This window comes from Sus scrofa, chromosome 1, assembly GCF_054392235.1.
Source record: "Sus scrofa isolate SSC_HxYL_T2T_F1_AM1 chromosome 1, Sscrofa_HxYL_maternal_Yorkshire_Landrace_v2.0, whole genome shotgun sequence".
Taxonomy (NCBI): Eukaryota; Metazoa; Chordata; class Mammalia; order Artiodactyla; family Suidae; genus Sus; species Sus scrofa.
The window spans coordinates 192329781-192348487 of NC_139383.1; the positions used below are offsets into that span (position 1 = coordinate 192329781).

At 39.8% G+C, this 18707-nt stretch overlaps 1 protein-coding gene across 2 annotated transcripts in view; it reads left to right on the forward strand.

Moving 5' to 3' along the window:
- The first annotated feature begins 222 nt into the window (after positions 1-222).
- Positions 223-18707, forward strand: part of GNG2 (G protein subunit gamma 2) — a 135396-nt gene continuing 116911 nt past the window's right edge. For both annotated transcript variants that reach the window (XM_021101893.2, XM_021101887.2), the window contains exon 1: positions 223-298. The gene's annotated coding sequence lies outside the window, so the exon portion shown is untranslated. The remainder of the gene's footprint in view (positions 299-18707) is intronic.

An 18707-nucleotide genomic window follows, 5' to 3' on the forward strand; every position in this document is an offset into this window, starting at 1 on the left:
TCGCAAGAGGAGGAAGTGGGAGATGCGCCGCTTCCTGTAGAAAGACGGATGATTGAAGACAAAGCTGGGTGGGGACTAGTCCCTGGGCTGCGGGCGCTGCTGCTACACATACACACACGAGCGCGCGCGCACACACACGTTCGCGCGCGCACACACACACACTCCCCGTGCTGCGCGCCGTGGGCAGCTCCTACTACTGCGGGGTTGGGCTGGGCTGGCTGCGCTGGAGCTGTGCTGCACACAGCGGCTCGGGGAGGGCAGGAAAGCCACTCTGCTCGGACCAGCCTCGGGAGCCAAGGTAAAGGAAAAGCTTTTCATGTTGCTCCTCGTTGAGTGAGAAAATGATCACCGCCTGCGGTTTTCAGGGCAGATTTCGAAGGGAAGATAGGCACAGTGTTCGGGGATGAGGGAAAAGGGTCAGGGTGGGTTCTGTTAGGAGGGCTTCTGAGAATGACCAAATGTATGACACCTTTGTTTTATTAAAAAAATAACCCTCATTATGTGCTTAGCTTCAGTGACTCATCAGGAAAACAATTAAATGTTTGCATAGTTCTCTTGGAAGAAAAGCAGAGCCCAGTTGAAATCAATTGGGGCTGTGGAGCTGTGGGCTGATCATCTGAGCGTTGCAGTCCTGTTTGAGGGGTGTAAGTGGTGTAAAATGTTCACTGCATTTTCTTTCTTACACACTCCCCGGGGGGAAGCTTCTGTCTTGCAGCAGAAAGACTGTGATTTGGCTTTTGTTGTTGCTGTTAAATCCTTTTATACTCCGATTTTGCCAACAAAGCCTGAAATTGCGTATCTGAGGGGCAGTATTTATCATTAAAAACTGGTACCGCTGCTTTCAGGATAACCTCAGAAACAGCTATCGTTTGCCAACCGGTCTTATCCTAAAGTTGCATCCTTTCTCAAAGGTGTGTGGTGGGTTTAACTTGTCCAGAATCATACTGGTGTATATATGGATTTTATGTTTATGAAGGTTTTATTCATCTCTCGGTCAAGGTGCATATTAGCCTCAGGGACGGACAGCATATGAAAGTGTTGCCGCGTTGCTTTCTCACCTGCATTGGCTGTGGCTGGATGAAATAGTGAAATCAGAATGTGATTTTTATTGTGTGATTTTTCTTAAACAATGAGTCTTCTTGAGGGTCTCTGGCCAAGGCTGTTCATATTTGTGAATGGTATATACAAGTACAATAAATAGGTCTAACAGATTAGCAATGAGATTGTGAGATTCCTTTGGCAGGATACGTATGAAAAGGAATCGAATATGCTAGCATAGCCTGATTTAGAAAATTAAGCTTCATCTCCAACAGAAAGTGCGGTTAAGCAATAAATGATCATTGATAGAAGGTTTTGTCTTGCATTTTTACAGTGAAAGGAGATATGTTTTTCAAAGGAAAGAAAGAACCACTTACAGTGGAGTAAAAATAATAAAAAGGTCATATTTAGACACTCATACATTCTTAAGATGTAGGTTTTAAACACAATTATGCCAGGGGGAGTGTACATGCTCCCTCATTTATCATCATTCTCAATTGTGAAGAGCCATAGTGGTTTTTTTAATATCATTTTTCTGAAATTTATTTGGCTTCTCCAGATTTGGGGGATAGGTAGTAGCACATTTTCAGAGATAAGAATCTTTAGATACTAACGAAAGAAAAAAAAGTCGAATTTTCTGAGCTTACTTATGAAACTGAACCTCTGCCGATGACTAAGAGGTGAAATATTGCTGGTGTTGAAACCATGGAGCGCCCCTGACAGATGCACCGAATTTAAAAAAACCTGTGGGCAAAACAAGTCACGCCACGCATTCCACAGTTCCGGTTCCCGTATGTCTCCTAGAGCAAAATATGTATAAAAGATCGTTTTCCTCTAAAGGAGCTCTCACGTGGGTATTGGACCCAGAATGCCCCTCACTGGAGCTCTGCGATCAAGCTGTTTGGCATTAAATGAAATGGGAACTTGGGAGTCTGGGCTGTATCAATGAGGATGGGGCTCAGCCCGTGGTACTTACTCATCCCCAGGCTGGATTCACTAGATGATGCCAACACCCTGCTTTGTGTGGGGATGCGTAGACAGTCTGCCTTACTCCTCTCTGTGTGTTTCACTAAAAGAGTAAGAAAACGAAACCTTGGCTCATAGGCATAGGGGAGCCTTGAAGCCCCCTGCTCTCTTTTAGAAAACATCTGAGATGCCAGTTATCTGCACAGTCCAAAACATTTCCTTAATTGTGAAATTCCAGCTTGAAGCACAGCATGAATGAGTAACAGCAGATCAGTAACTAAGATGGTAGGAGGTTTAAACAAAAGATGAAAAAGCCCCTATCCTGTAAAATGGGACGATTTCCACTTATTCTGGCCATATGGAATATTGAAAGACATACTGCTTTTGTCCAGGGTATTGGGTGGCTTTTGAGGGAGTCAAGCAACACTGAAATTTTAATTGTGTGTTGTTTTTTTTTTTTTTTCCTGCCATATGGTCAATGGCTGAGTAGAAACATGACTCCATGATTTCCTGGCCAGTCGTGGGCTTCATGGTGGGCACACAGGGAAGGTGTTGGGATGACTGACTTTTTTAGCCTACTTCAGAAGGCAGGCCCGACTTTTAAGTATAAAAACTCTACAAGCCTCTTCAAAGACAACTCTGGGTAAAAGAAAACAGCATGGAGATGGGAAAAGAACGCAGTCAGGCAGATCTGCTTTTAAATCCTATCACTAGTTCTTACTCCTTGACCTGGTACATTGACTGATCTTCACTGTAAAGAGGGGTTAATAATACATAATTAGGGTATTATTCATTGTCTTTGGTTTGGTTTGTTGTATTTTATTTGGTCTTTGCTTTTGTGTGTGGATATGTGAGTGTCCTCCTTGTCCATAGTAGGTACTCAGATGTCATTTTTTTTTCTCCTGCTTGGTGTCAAGAAAAGTTAGCATATTCTTTGTCTTTGCCATTGTCTTAAAGGTCCCAGGAGACATGTTTTTTTATGGTAATAATAAAATGTATATAACATAAAATTTCCCGTTTTAACCATTTTTAAGTGTAGTGGTCTGTGGCGTTAAGTACGTTGAAATTGCTGTGCAAACATCACCACAACCTATCTCCAGCGCTCTTTCATCTTCTCAAACTGAAAATCTGTTTCCATTAAACAATAACTCCCTATTCCCTCCTCCCCTCAGGCCCTGGCAACCACCATTCTCCCTTCTGTCTATGAATCTGACTACTCTAGTTACCTCATATAAGTGGAATCATACAGTATTTGTCCTTGTGTGACTGGCTTAATTCACTTCACAAAATGTCTGCAAGGTTTAACCGTGTTGTAGCATGTACTGGAATTTCCTTCTTTTTTGTATAAATAATATTCCATTGTTATGTCTATACTACATTTTTTCATCCATTAATCTGTTGATGGACACTTGGTTTACTTCTATCTTTTAGGTATTGTGAATAATGCTGCTGTGATTATGGGTATACAAATATCTGAGTCCCTGCTTACGCTTCTTTTTGGGTACCTGTGCGTGGAATTCCTGGATCATATTTGTAATTCTGTTTAATATTTTGAGAAATTATCATACTGTTTTCCATAGCAGTCACAACCATTATTATTATTATTACTGTTATTTATTTATTTTTTTAGGGCTGCACCTGTGGCATATGGAAGTTCCCAGGCTAGGGGTCGAATTGGAGCTGCAGCTGGCAGCCTAAGCCACAGCCACAGCAACGCCGGATCTGAGCCACATCTGCAACCTGTGCCTCAGCTCATGGCAACGCTGGATCCTTAACCCACTGAGCGGGGCCCAGGATGAACCTGCATCCTCATGGATACTAGTCATATTCTTAACCCACTGAGCCACAACGGGAACTCCAGCAGCCACACCATTTTATATTCCTACAGCAGTGCTCAAGGGTACTGATTTCTTCACATCCTCACCAGTACTTGTTTGGGGTTTTTTGCTTGTTTGCTTGCTGTTGATAGTAGCTGTGCCAAGGGGATGTGAATTGGTATCTCTTTGTGCTTTCAATTTGCATTTCTGTGTCTTTTCATGTGCTTATTGGCCATTTGTATGTCTCCTTTAGAGAAATGTCTATTCTGGTCCTTTACGAATTTTTTAATTGGGTTGTTTTCTAGACCTTTTAAAATGGTGGGATCTCTTAACACAGTGTGTCAGAAAGATCATGATTATAATATTTGTATTTAATTTCATGCATACACCAGTATTACCCCTGCTCAGACGAAATACTTCTCTCAAAAGCAACTTTTACCTGCAAAAGGAGGGAAAAAAATCTGCATAGATCCTGGTCATAGGTGATATCAAGAACCTGGGAGTGAAATTCAAACCTTTTTTGTAGACCTGTGACCCTGTTGACCCTGTTGGTCAGGTGCCTGCCAGGCTACAACAAAGAAGGCACAAGGGGGCTGTCACTTCAGTGTCTTTCTAGTCTCTGTTCATTAGCTGCAGGAGAAAAAAATATCCAAGAGGTAGCAAGTTCAGAAAAAGGGAGGAGAAACTAAGTACTAAATTGTTCTCAGACTTTTTACAATGGAGAAGATTAACTTTGGAAAAGGGGCTATAGTAGTTAAACAACGATAGATTTTTGAGAGACGTTTGTACTCACAAAATGTGATTCGAATCTAAATTTCACTTTAGAAAATAAAGAATCCTGGGTTTCATTTTCCACCACAGATTTCACTCTGCGTTCTGAAACTGGTGAGGCCGGGTATGGGTGGGGGCGGAGGTGATCTGGGCAGAAAGAAGAGGGAGGACTCTCTTGAATAGCAAGGATACCAGAGATTTAAGGTGAGGGTGCAGTATTGATTGCCCTTGAATGGTTGCAAGAGCTGAAAGACTGTACATTAATTTTCTGTAACACACTCCATGTGTGTACTGGGAAGTTGGATGATGACCCCTGACGTTTTTACAATTTGCAAATCAGTTGATTTTCCAGTTACTAGGAGGACCTATGACTGGCTTTTTTAGAGAGGGGAATTACAAAGCAGGGTTAAGACTTAGTCCCAGTCTGTGACATCATAGAATGGTAGAGGCAAAAATGACCTGGGGACAAACCTAGACTGTGTCAATCCCTCCATGACAGATAATGAAATAGGCCCAGGACTTCAGTTACTGTTCTAGAGATGCACAGTTGACTGATACCTAACTTTCCAATTCAATCTGCATTTTACTTCCTTCCATAGTAGGGCAATTAAGACAGAGAAAGCCTTCAGACTTGTGTGTCTCTTTAAACATTGTTTACAAGATTGAATTATTTTGTTTAAAAAGAGGAGGGTAACGTTTAAATGTAATGCCTACATAAATAAGGTGTTTCTGTGTTCAAATTCATTCAAATGTAAAGAAAGACACTGCTGTGGAATTGAGATTCAGATTTTCAGGTAAGTGCATTAGACATATATGTGGTTCTCCAACTCTATTAGGTTAAAGACAATGCGTTATATTTAAGGTGAGTCAATGTTGAAACAATCTCTAGAGGACTTCATTCAACATTAAAAAAGAGGGAGCTCAATTCTCAAACTCTGCTGATAATATGTTTCTTAGAAGTGGTACCAAGGAATATCAAGGTATGAGATGACAGGATCAACCTTTTATCTCTTGGCAAATATGTGTAAATAGTCAAGCTCTTAATAGAAAGGGTTGGAAAAACCAGCCACTTGACCCTGCCTACCTATTTCTTTTCTTTTTTTTTTTTCTTTTTGCCATTTCTTGGGCCACTCCCACAGCATATGGAGGTTCCCAGGCTAGGGGTCCAACTGGAGCTGTAGCTGCCAGCCTGTGCCAGATCCACAGCAACGTGGGATCCAAGCTGTGTCTGTGACCTACACCACAGCTCACAGCAACGCCGGATCGTTAACCCTCTGAGCAAGGGCAGGGATCGAACTCGCAACCTCATGGTTCCTAATCGGACTCGTCAACCACTGCGCCACGACGGGAACTCCTGCCTCCCTATTTCTTTGGCTGTTCCTTGGCCCCTGCCAGCCTGATTGTCAGGATCAGACCTTCCCATGATCCTCTGCCCCAGGTACCTGGCATTAGATCTGATGGAGAGGGTCTGGAAACTGGGGTGATTGCCTCTCTCTACTCCAGAATCCTTGCAACATTAGAAGGGCCATTGCTGTTCTTGAAAAATTCTTTTCTTTTTTCTTTCACTTTTTACTATCCCCTCTTCATTTTCAATGAAAACCATTAAACCCAAGCTCCCATTCCCTTATTCATTACAGATGATGTCACCTTCTGTTTTTCAGAGAAGGCATAGATTATAGAATTCCTCAACCTCATTCTTTACCACCTCACAATTTCTCATTCCTCTTCTTCTTCTCCCTTTCTAGGTCATGGTAGCACAGTTTTTTTTTTTCAAGCCAGGAGTCAACTCTCTATATGGCTTCTATAGTCCATTTCCTTTTACTTTCTAGGGGACAATGTTCTGACAATAATTCTGTCTCCTTCCCACATATTTGGTTTCTTCTTTGTATTGGCTCTTTCCTCATTGCTTGCAAACATGCTTAGTTTACACATACAAATTAATTAAAAATTAAGCAAGCCTGCTGCCAGCAAAGCTTCCCTTTGACTTTTACAACCTCTACTAACCTTGTTTTCATCCTAACTATAGGGAAGAAAAATAGCTTTCTTTCCACCCTTCAAAGTTCTGGGAAGTCTGTATCAAAAGACAGATTAATAAGAAAAACAAACATGCTTATTAACTTATATGCCTCATGTCTACATGGGAGATACCAGGGAAGAATGAATAACTCTTAGAAGTGGTGTAGAACTCAGGCTTAAATACCATCTTTAGCTAAAAACAAAATAGGGAGGAGTGGAGAAGACCAGTTATAAGGAGGTGACTAGGAAGTGTGGTAAGTAAGAGTAAGATTTGATATGCAGGTTTAAGCAGGTGCCTCTCCATTGACTAGAGTCCCTAGAAAATTAATTATCTTTCTCTCTCTGGTACAGAGAAGGAGGCATCTTTTTAAATAGAGATTTCCTTTATAAATATAAATTTCCCTTACAAAAATGTAACTTATATTGTTTTCATAATTTCTCCCATGTTTGCTATTTCCCAAATCTGCTCCAGGTAATCCTTATGTCAAAAGGACATATTTTGGGGTGGTGTATTCTGCCACCTTTCATGCCTCTCTTAAGTCTCCCAGCTTTTCCATTGACTTCAAGTTCTGCTCCCCAAGTATGAGTGTTCTCAAGATTTGATTCTTCTGCCACTTAATTTCTCCCTCTTCCTCTATCAGATCCTTTTCTGTGATTTCAATCATTGTCACTGTGTGGGTCGGTTCCAAATCTGGTTCCCTGTCCCCAGCTCTCACCTACTCCAAACTTACACATCAAGCACCCTGCAAACTTACCAGAACATCCATCCCACTGAACCTGAGACTCCAAATCAGTACTTGCCTTTGCCTTTCTGCACTCAAAACCAGCTCCTCACCTGAATCCATGACCAATTAATGCCCATTCTCTCAGTTTCTCAATTTGGAAAACTCAATTTCTTGATTTTCCTCAGCAACAAAGTTGGAGTCAGTTGCATAGACCTTTGCACTGTCATTGGAAACACATCTTGACACCAGCAACTCTTTCCCATGTTAATAGCCAGTGTCTTCGTTCTGGCCCCCTTCACCTCCAGCTGGGTTGACTTGCCTTTCCCTAGGGCCTTGCCTGCTTCTTCTTCCACACTTCGCTCCTATAGTCTTTTTTCTCTGCCTAGCCAAATTCCACCTGTCCTGTGAGGCTCAAGTCAAATGCTTTCTCTTCCATGAAGTTTTCCTTGGTTTCTTCTTTCTGCAATAAAAAAACAATCTCCACTTCCTTAAGTCTTTTGTTCTTTCATCACAGCAATTAGTGCATACTAGAGTGTGTAATGACAATTTGCTTTTTTTTCCCCTCTTTTGCAAGTTCTTTGAGGACAGTAGCCACACCCAGTTTCATCTTTGTCTCCTTCTAACACACCAATACAGCTTGAGCTTTTGTTTGTTTCCAATTTCACTTTTATTAAAGTATAATTGACAAAATTGTAAGGTATTTAAAGTGTACATCATGGTGATTGGATATGTAAATATACTGTGAAAGAATTGTGTCTAGTTAATTAACACATTTATCACCTCACATAATTTGTCTTTGTGTGTGTGTGTGTGAACATTTGGATTCACAAAATGCAGTTTATCACTCATTTGTTGAATAAACTTTCTTGAGTGACTTATTTTTTGATACAAAGTGAGCTAGATATCCCAGGAGCTCATAAACTCCTGGGAACAGACAAATACTGACAGAATCAAAATGCAGTTAGTTAATCTGTCTACAAATCTTAACTGAATGTCTGCAGTGCGCCGCGTGTCCTTTGAGGGTCCAGGGTCACTTGCATGAACCAAATGGGCCCGTTCTTTGTTTTCTTAGAAATGACATTCTAATGTTGGGAAAGACCCAGTAAACACATAAACCAGTGGTTTTCAGATCTGGCTGCACTTTAGAAATCACTGAGAGGTACTTGGAAATACACCTGTGGCCCAGCCTCAACCCAGACTAATTAGGTTAGAGAATCAACCAGGATTGGACTCCATTGACAGAAACAGATTACAATACAAGCAAATGTCAGGTAGTGATAAGTGCTGAAATGGATTAAAATAGAAACAGGTTGAATGATGGAGATTGTCCCTACGATGTCGGTGCCACTGGGGATTTTACTTTGGTTGGGTAATCCCTGAAGGCCTCTCTGAGGAGATGACATTTGAATTGAGACCTACATTGTGGTGAGGAGTCAAGTATGTGAAGAGGTTGGGGGAGAGGGTTTCCAAGCAGGAGGTGCAGGTATCTTTCTGAAATAAGAGTGATGTGGAATTACAGAGGACATATGGCCTCTTCATATACTTGTCCAGGAGTCTCTAGACTGTCTTTCTTCTACAAGAAAGCAGCTTTTCAGTTAAACCAGGCAGACTACTAATGCAGAGCACTTGGCTGCTCTGTTGAGTAGTTGGTCTGGGGTTTTATCAAGATCAAAGTGACTTAACACAGTCAGGAATACTACTGTTTAATTATATTTTTCTACTCTGCAATCAGCACTTCAGGGTTGTTGTCTGAATTAAATGCCAGTCTTACTGTTTCAAATAACCTTAGTTACTGGGGGTGTTCCCGTTGTGATGCATCGGAAACGAATCCAACTAGGAACCATGAGGTTGTGGGTTTAATCCCTGGACTGGCTCAGTGGATTAAGGATATAGTGTTGAGCTATGGTGCAGGCCGGCAGCTATAGCTCCAATTAGACCCCTAGCTTGGGAACCTCCATATGCTGTGGGTGTGACCCTAAAAAAATTAAAATGACTTTAGTTACTGGGGATTATGTCTTAGATGAATGAAGTAGGAAGCAGTGACTTCTGTCCTTAATTCTACTTGGGGGAACCAGGGAAAATCTCAGGAAGGAGCCATTCAAACCACACAGCAGCAAGCGTCTGCTCATGTTTGGATGAATGAAGATCAGAGTGTTTAAAGAATCAAGTTGAGAACGAGCATTTGTTGAGCATTCTGTTTGAGCTGCTGTGTGCGGATACTTTATATGCATTACTGTTTTCCATTACATTTTTAAAAAATTGAAGTATAGTTGATATACAATGTTGTATTAGTTTTAGGTGTACAGCAAAGTGATTCATATATATATATATATATTCAGATATATATATATAGTTTTTCATATTATTTTCCAGTAAGGTTTATTATAAGATATTGAATACAGTTCCCTGTGTCATATAGCAGGACCTTGTTGTTTATATCTTTTATATATAATAATTTGTATCTGCTAATCCCAAACTCCTAGTTTATCCCTTCCCCACCCCTTTTCCCCTTTGGTAACCCTAAATTTGTTTTCTCTAGCTCTGTTAGTTTTTAAAATAACCCTATGAGATGAGAACAGTATTTTTCCATCAGGATACTTTTGACTGCTGGTAGAAGAATATCCTACCAAAATGGCTTAAACAGCAGGTACTCCTCGGAAAGGAAGGTAACTCCAGCGTTATTCATGGCTGGACAGTGTTCTTACTAACCTGAATTATTTCTCTGCTCCTATTCTGACATCCTTAGCAGGTTGTTTTACCCTCTTAGGCCAGCTCCCCTCACTGTGCCAAGATGACTGCTACTATAATTTAAGTTATAGGCCAGTTTCAAATATAGGGACACTGTGAAGTGGCCAATTTCTTTTCATGTACTTCTTTTTAAGGTTACAGAAAATCAGTAGGAGAATTCACCTTCACAGCTCACATGCCTTTCTGCCAGTGGTGAGGCAGCCAGCACTGCTGTGATTGGCTAATTTAAATTTCCTTGTGAGGCTGTGGCGGCAGCATCCAGTCTCTGAAGAACATGGTCACCAGACCCCCAAATAGAGCTTCCTGGCTCTATTAGCAAGGAAGAAGGGGTTAATGGGTGGACGGTCAACAGAGCCTACCACTATTTTATTTCCATCCGAAAGGTGAGGATATCAAGGCTCAAAAAGGTTAAAAACTTATCGAGATCACACACCTTTGAGTTGAACAGTGTTTCCAAGCAGTCCCCTTTGAGAAAAGCAAATATGCAGAAGAAAAGCCCTGTTTGTGTTGATGGTGATGGCCTAGGTACATTGGAGAAATAGTCCTGGAAGAAAATACAAAATGGCTGCTTCGGGACTAAGCAAAGAATCACTTTTTAAACAAATGATTCCAGAAGAAATTACATCGGGTCCCTCCCATAAAGCAATAAGAATGGCATTTAATTTAGACAAGCAGCCCTGCATTTCTGCACTGTAAAAAAAATAGTATAATTAAATTGAGTCTTCCTGACTGGTCATTTAAATCAATTTGATCTAAATAAAATTCACCCTGGTTCAAGAATTGAGCAAGTGAGGCTAAGGGTTCTGTGTACGGCTGTCTGTCAGACTTCCATGAAAACCTTGCTTTCTCCAGAGAGGTATGCATTTTGTTGATTACAGCAAATAATAATCTCTGAAATTTCTGATTATGAGTTATTTTGAAAATAGGTTTTTACTCTCCAACTCCAGAGGCAACATGCAGTTCCATTATTGTTGCATTTTCTTCGTGGTTCCTACTTTCCATTCTGATATTTTATTTTGGAGGCCAAGGTTTGTGAGGCAGCAGTAATGAAAAAGGGAAATTGCCATGGAGCTGCCGTCATTACAGTGTTTTGACTGCCTGCCTCTAGGTATGTTTCTGTGCATTCTTATCGTAACACATTCAGCGTTAATGGTAGGAATATCTTTTCTGTAATAAATGATTGAGTGCTTCCTACTCTTACATTTGCATTTTTAAACAGGAAAGTAAAAGTTAATTTCTAGGCTTTGCCAACAGGGCTCTCTTTATGGAGGGTATTTATCGGATCTGCATAGAACTATGTGAGAAAAATTGTGGAAAAAATTTAAACAGGAAAAAAAATTCTGTATCATTTTAGGGTCTTTCCTTGGAAAATTGAATTGATCCTTTGCCATTTTTTTAAACTTCATGAATGATGGTTGTGTTTAGAGAACACAACTGTATATAGGCATTAAAGTGATTTAACAAACAGTTTTTTTTTAACAGTCCAAAGATTTTCTTTTAGGGAAACTAATAAAAAAATTAGAAAATTTCTAACCAAAAAAATTGTCTAATACTTTCATTATGTCTTAAAGTAAAATACCATAGGAAAATGATATTCTAAGGCTTAATACAAGACTTCTCATTGTGGCTCAGCGGTAACGAACCCGACTAGTATCCACGAGCACGTGGGTTCGATCCCTGGCCTTGCTCAGTGGATCAAGGATCCAGCATTGCTGTGAGATATGGTGCAGGTTGCCGACGCAGCTTGGATCTGGCATGGCTGTGGCTGTGGCGTAGGCTGGCAGCAGCAGCAGCAGCAGATCCGATTCAACCCCTAGCCTGGTAACTTCCATGCCACACAAGTGGCCCTAAAAAGCAAAAAAAGAAAAGAAAAGAAAAAAATAGGGCTTAATACACAGGAGAGCATAGTAGGTAAAGAATGTCTTGGACAAGTTGCTTATACTTTCTACTCTTCTCTTTCCTTATCTATAAATTGGGAAATAATGGCAATGCCTACTTCACAGAACTATTGGGGGAAATTATATAATGTATATAAAAACATTTATTTAACATAGTGCCTAACATATAGTAATTAACTATTGAGAATTATAGCTATTATTAGTATAATTATTATTGTTACCACAAAGATGGAGTAGAGTATCTTGGGGTTCTTAGCAAGTTTTAGCAGAAATTATTCTGGCCCAGCATTAACCTTAGATGCTCTGAACTCAGAGTAAGGAATCACTGGAGGAAGGCTGTTTCCCCGGCGTAATCAAATGTCAATGTTTTAACTTAGTTAAGAAACGATCTCAGACTTGCACTATTTTTTCAGCAGTGCATGTGTTTAGTCATAAATATTTCCAGTTTTCCTCCCCAATTCATGATACGCTTACTCTTCTCTGTCTGATTTAGGTAGGTGTAAGCCACAAGTTTATACGTTGGCCAGTGAAAGGTGAGCAGAAGTGATGTTTGCCATCTCCAGGAAGAAGCTTGTAAGAACCAGGATGTGAACACATTCCTTGGCAATTGACAGTGGTAGAAGACAGAAACGCTGGCTCAGCTCTTAAGCCAGGGTCCTAAAGACAACATAGAGCTGGTCCCTTCACTGACCTGCAGTGGACACATAGTGAGAGTGAGAAATGAGCTTTTCGGTCTTAAAAGATTTGAGGGTTGTTTGTTACCACTGTATAACCTAGCCTATCCTGACTGATGCACTCTTGTGATCCCTTCAAACTCTATAGAGAAAAAAAAAAAAAACTTAACCGTAACAGTACATAAAATGTGTTGCAATTTGAAGGTAGTAATTTTTAATGACTATGCTGTGTGTGTATGTGTGCTTATTGTATGTTGTACCATAGGGAAGCATCGGGATACTTAACATTTTAATTTAAATAAACTTATATACAATTTTTCATTTACATTTTTAAAATAAGCTTTATTTCTAGTTCCTATAGAGGAAAATCAACATACCAAAATTACCAGCATCTTTTTTTTTGGAGAGAGATTTTCATGATGCCTGAATTCCAAACCTGGTATGATCGCTGGGTCATGGTCCCTCTCACTGAAAGCTCACCAGAGTGGTGCCCTGTTGGACAGAGGATCTTCTAAGAGAAGATAATGGACTAAGCCACAGCCATGGCCTTGGTCTCCTTAAGAAAATAGTCTGCTTTAAGCCCTATTGTGATGTTCAGTTATAAATAGTGGTTCTTAGTACATAGAGCATCTTAAATAACATGTATTGATCAATGGAGGGAAGCAGTCCACAGTTCTTCCAGACGTCTAGACTCTTTCATGTTTGCTTTTAAAAAAATAAATCTCTTTATTTAGACCTCTTGGTATTAACACTTACATTTACCCTAGAAATGAGTTATCTTGTTATGATCGGGTAATGTTAAGGACAAGAAAATGCATTTTTAATTAAAAAAGACATTTACATGTGATTGACCGTGTATGCACAGGTGTGAGCTATTTTACTTGATATTTTTTACTACTGATTTTATTTCACCTGATTATTTCATTTGGGTCTCTAAAACTACATTATGAAAGACCTTAATTATTTAAATTAGGAACAGATTAATTATCTCCAGTGTACAAACTCAAATTAATTTCATTATTAACCTGAGTTTTAAATTGATTAATCTTGGAGTGTTTAAGGAACCAAGTGGGGTTTTTTCACCCTTAAGGAAAAGGGCATATTTGATTCGATGAATTCTCTCCGTTACAACAGTCGTGCTAATCGGAGCAAGAAATTTGCAAGGCAACTTTGGATAGATTTTATAAACCAGCCAGAAACCTGTGTGTCTGGGGCTTCTGGGGGAACAATCTGTGAGTCATTTTAAAAAACAAACACACTCATAATCACAGTGCATGTTGTTACCATGGTAATTAGGCTTGTGGACTTGTGCGTTGCTTATGTTCCTGTAAAGGGAAGAGGGGGAGAGAAACCCAGACTTCAGAGCTTTAACTATCAGCTTCATTTTGACTATTGAGAGAGTTTAAGAGTTTCTTGAGACCATACTGGAACAGTCATCCTGAGAGGGAAATTAAAGAAACCCTGGCATCTTCCCTTTGTTATTCAACAGAAGTTTGCCAAATTAAGTTTTGGGATTGCCACGGGGAGAAAAGGACCACTGGGGCTTCTCTCAGGAAGAAAGAGGGGGAAATAGGTCCTTGATCTGCTATGTAATTACATACAAGTCTCTAAGGTCTACCTGGGAAGTGTCTAGTGTGCAGGTGCCCAGGGCCTTAATGAGCCTCTGAAAGGCACCAAGTCCACTGGCGTAACATTATTATAGTTTAAAGGATCCTCAGGGCATTATTCTAATACGTGATCAGAGGTGGCTTTTAGTGAGCCTGTTGTTTCAGATCTGATCCCCAAGTAGACCAAGTAGTAAGTTTAGTTTTGAAATCTCTGAGTCTGTTTCTCCCTATTTTATGGGGTAGATACAACCCCTTTATCTTGGACAGGCATCTTATAATACAAGCTCAGAGATCACAGAGGAGACCAGGGAGGTTATATGAGCTCTGCCAAATCTGTCACCACTCCAGGGAACAATAAAATCAAAACACACGCTTGTTTGATGGACGGTAAACAAAGTTGTTAGGCCAGTGAGATTACTAAGGAGTGATTCATTATGATTCTATATGGAGAACAAACAACACCCTTAAATCAATTAGTGCACATCCAAAACTGGTTTTTTTTTAGAATATTTTGTTTATTTAAAATTTTATTGGGATATAGTTGACTTAGAATGTTGTGTTTCAGATATACAGCAAAGTGAATCAGTTATACATATCCCTATATCCATTCCTTTTCAGATCCTTTTCCCATATGTCACTACAGAGTATTGAGCAGATTTCCCTGTGCTATACAGTTACTCATGCGTTTTTATGGAGCGTAGTGTGTATATGTCAATCTCAGCCTCCCAATTTGTCCCTCCCCCCAGTGTTTCCCTTTTAGTAACCTTAAGTTTAGTTTTGAAATCTTTGAGTCTGTTTCTCTTTTGTGAATAAGTTCTATTGTATCATTTTTATTAGATTCCACATACTGGTGATCTCATATATATTTGTCTTTCTCTGCCTGACTTACTTCATTTAGTGTGATTATCTCTAGGTCCATGCATATTGCTGAAACTGACATTATTTCATTTTTTAATGGCTGAGTAGCATTCCATTGAATGTATGTACCACATCTTTATCTACTCCTCTGTCAATGGATATTTAGGTTGCTTCCATGTCTTAGCTATTGTAAATAGGGTTGCAGTGAACATTAGGATGCGTGTTATCTTTTCAAATCATGGTTTTCTCTGGATATATGCTTGGGAGTGGGATTGCTGGATCATATGGAGTTCTATTTTTAGTTTTTCGAGGAAACTCCATAGTGTTTTCCTAGTGGTTGTACCAACTTACATTCCCACCAGTAGTGTAGAGGGTTCCCTTTTCTCTACACCCTCTCCAACATTTATTGTTTGCAGACTTTCTGATGATGGCCATTCTTATTGGTGTGAGGTGATATCCCATTGTAGTTTTGATTTTCATTCCTTTAATAATTAATGGTGTTGAGTGTCTTTTCATGTGCTTTTTGGCCATCTATCTGTCTTCTTTGGAGAAATGTCTATGTAGACATTCTGACCATTTTTTGATTGGCTTGGGTTGTTTTTGGTTTTTTTTTTTTTTTTTTTTTTTTAAATATAAAGCTGTATGAGCTGTTTGTATATTTTGGAGATTAATTCTTTGTTGATCACTTCACTTGCCAAGATTTTCTCCCATTCTGTGGGTTGTAGGTTTTGAAGAGTATTTTAAAATTTACTTTAAGAAACCTAGATATCCTTTTATTTTATTTTATTTTATTTTTGTCTTTTGTCCTTTTTAGGGCCGTACCTGTTGGCATATGGAGGTTCCCAGGCTAGGGTCTAATGGGAACTGTAGCCACCAGCCTATGCCAGAGCCACAGCAACGCGGGATCAGAGCTGCATCTGCGACCTACACCACAGCTCATGGCAACACCAGACCTTAACCCACTGAGCAAGTCCAGGGATTGAACCCACAACCTCATGGTTCCTAGTCAGATTCGTTTTCGTTTTCGCTGCATCACAACAGGAACTCCCAAGAAACCTAGGTACCCTTTTAAATTGATTACTATAATACACTGACTAGAGGTTTTTTTTCCCAAAGTATTCCTTCAATCGATTTTATTTAGAGTTACACAACTTTTCCTAATTAAAACTATTTTTTCAAAAGGTTTGAAATAATATGCCATGGGAGTGTGATTAAAGGGCCATGCAAACACAGGGCGTTTGTGTGCGACTTTGCCCTGGCATATGGTGCAATAACTGTTTCTCAAAACTGTAGATTTCAATTTTACTCGCATATTTGGGAACAAGGCCCATGTTACTGAAACTTAATTCTATGCTGTCTTAATTTCTTTAAGGCTAGTAAACAATGCTTAAACTCTTTTTTTGGTGGTGAAAGCAATTCATGGTGAACATTGAAAATCTGGAAAATACGAAAAGTGTAAAGAAAAACTTAGACTGACCACTTCTATTAATGGGATTCTTGGTTGAACTACATATAACACTTTTGCAGCCATCACTTTGAACTTTGTCACATGGCCCACAACCAGCAACAAGGGAGGCTGGGAAAAGCAGTTACTCTTGACAGGTATGTGCCTATCATGGAAGAAGAGGAAAGCAGATATCGGGACATATCTGGCAATTTCTGCTACTTCCATTTTCTATATAAAAGGGATAATACATTGTTTTTCGTTGGCTTTTTTTGTTTGTGTGTGTGTGTTTGTCTTTTTAGGGCCACAGCCATAACATATAGAGGTTCCTAGGCTAAGGGTTGAATTGGAGCTGTAACCACTGGCCTATGCCACAGCCATGCCAGATCTGAGCCACACCTGTGACCTACACCACAGCTCATGGCAATGCCAGACCCTTAACCCACTGAGTGAGGCCAGGGATCAAACTTGCGTCCTCATGGATGCTAGTCAGATTCATTTCCTCTGTGCCACAATGGGAACTCCTGGGATAATACACTGTTTACATTTTGATATATCTTCTTCCAATCTTTTTTTCCTAGAAAAAATATATACCAGAAAGATATTATGTATAATATTTACTAGAAAATATTATATGTGGTATATTAGAATATTACATATGGAAAATATAGAACAGATATTAGAAAATATCATGTATAATATATCGATATTACAAAAATAGCTGAGGTCATACTATATAAAATTTTGCATTTCTATTTTCTTTTTTTTTTTTTTTTTGCTTTTTTATGGCCTCACTTGCAGCATATGGGGTCCAGTTGGAGCTACAGCTGCCAGCCTATGCCACAGCCACAGCAATGCCAGAGAACGAGCCACGTCTGTGACCTACACCACAGCTCACAGCAACGCCGAATCTTTTAACCCACTGAGTGAGGCCAGGAATCAAACCCGCAACCTCATGGTTCCTAGTCTGATTCGTTTCCACTGCTCCACAATGGGAACGCCTCCATTCTCTTTTCACATAACTTTATTCTGTGTGTATTTTTCCTCATTCAGATATTTTGTATTTACTATTTCAAAGTGTCATATATGACGTTTTCCTTTTTGACTTAATAGGTTGTATTATTGATATTTAGGCTGTTTCTAACACCTTGGGAATAATTCTTTGTCTGTGTTCTGCATTTTTGATAAAGTCAAGCAGTGACATCCTAAGACACTGAGTGAGAACATATTTGAGATCTTGATAAATAGTGCCCCACTGCTTTCCACAGAGGTTGTATCAGTTTATGCTCTCATAGTAAGGTAGGAGAGTACTGGACTCAGAGTGCCCTTCAAGGCTTATTTTGCGAGTCCCACTAATCATTGTTATCCCTCGGGTTTGTTCTCTGAAAATAGGTTCTTTTTTGCCCTTGGCTTGTTTTTGATTTTTTTTTCTTCTCCTTTGCTTCATTAATCATGAGATAATGGTTTTCTAATGACATTGTCTCATTTAAAAACATATGGTCCTTTTTAGCCATCTGGGAATATAATCAGTTGGTTGACATTTCAGCACACGTGCCATTTGTAAGCAAGGGGCTCTCTCTAGAGACGCTGATGTTCATTTGGTCTTAGGGCCCAATGTGAATTTGATATGCACCCTCAGCTGTAATATGTTCCATGCCTGGTACCTCTTAGTTCTGAGACACAGCAGAATGGGAACAGTAAAGCCTTCCTGAGACTTGAGCAGTTTTCTTTGAGCCGAGTGCTGGGTACTTTTTCAGGAGTAAAGAAGCTTATCTCGGAGTTCCCTTCATGGCTCAGTGGAATTGAATCTGATTAGCATCCATGAAGACGCAGGTTCTATCCTTGGCCTTGCTCAGTGGGTTAAGGATCCCATGTTGCTGTGGCTGGTGTAGGCTGGCGGCTACAGCTCTGATTGGACCCCTAGCCTGGGAACCTCCATGTGCCATGCGTACAGCCCTAGAAAAGACAAAAAGACAAAAAGACCAAAAAAAAAAAAAAAAAAAAAGATGTTTTAACCAATAACTTGTTCAGCCTACCTTCTCAAAGGGCTAGATACATACAAATAGAGCCCCAGCTCTGTCCCTGACACTTGGAGGAGAGCAGTCTGCCACTTTGGTCCTGTTGGATGCTAATCAAGTTAGGTCA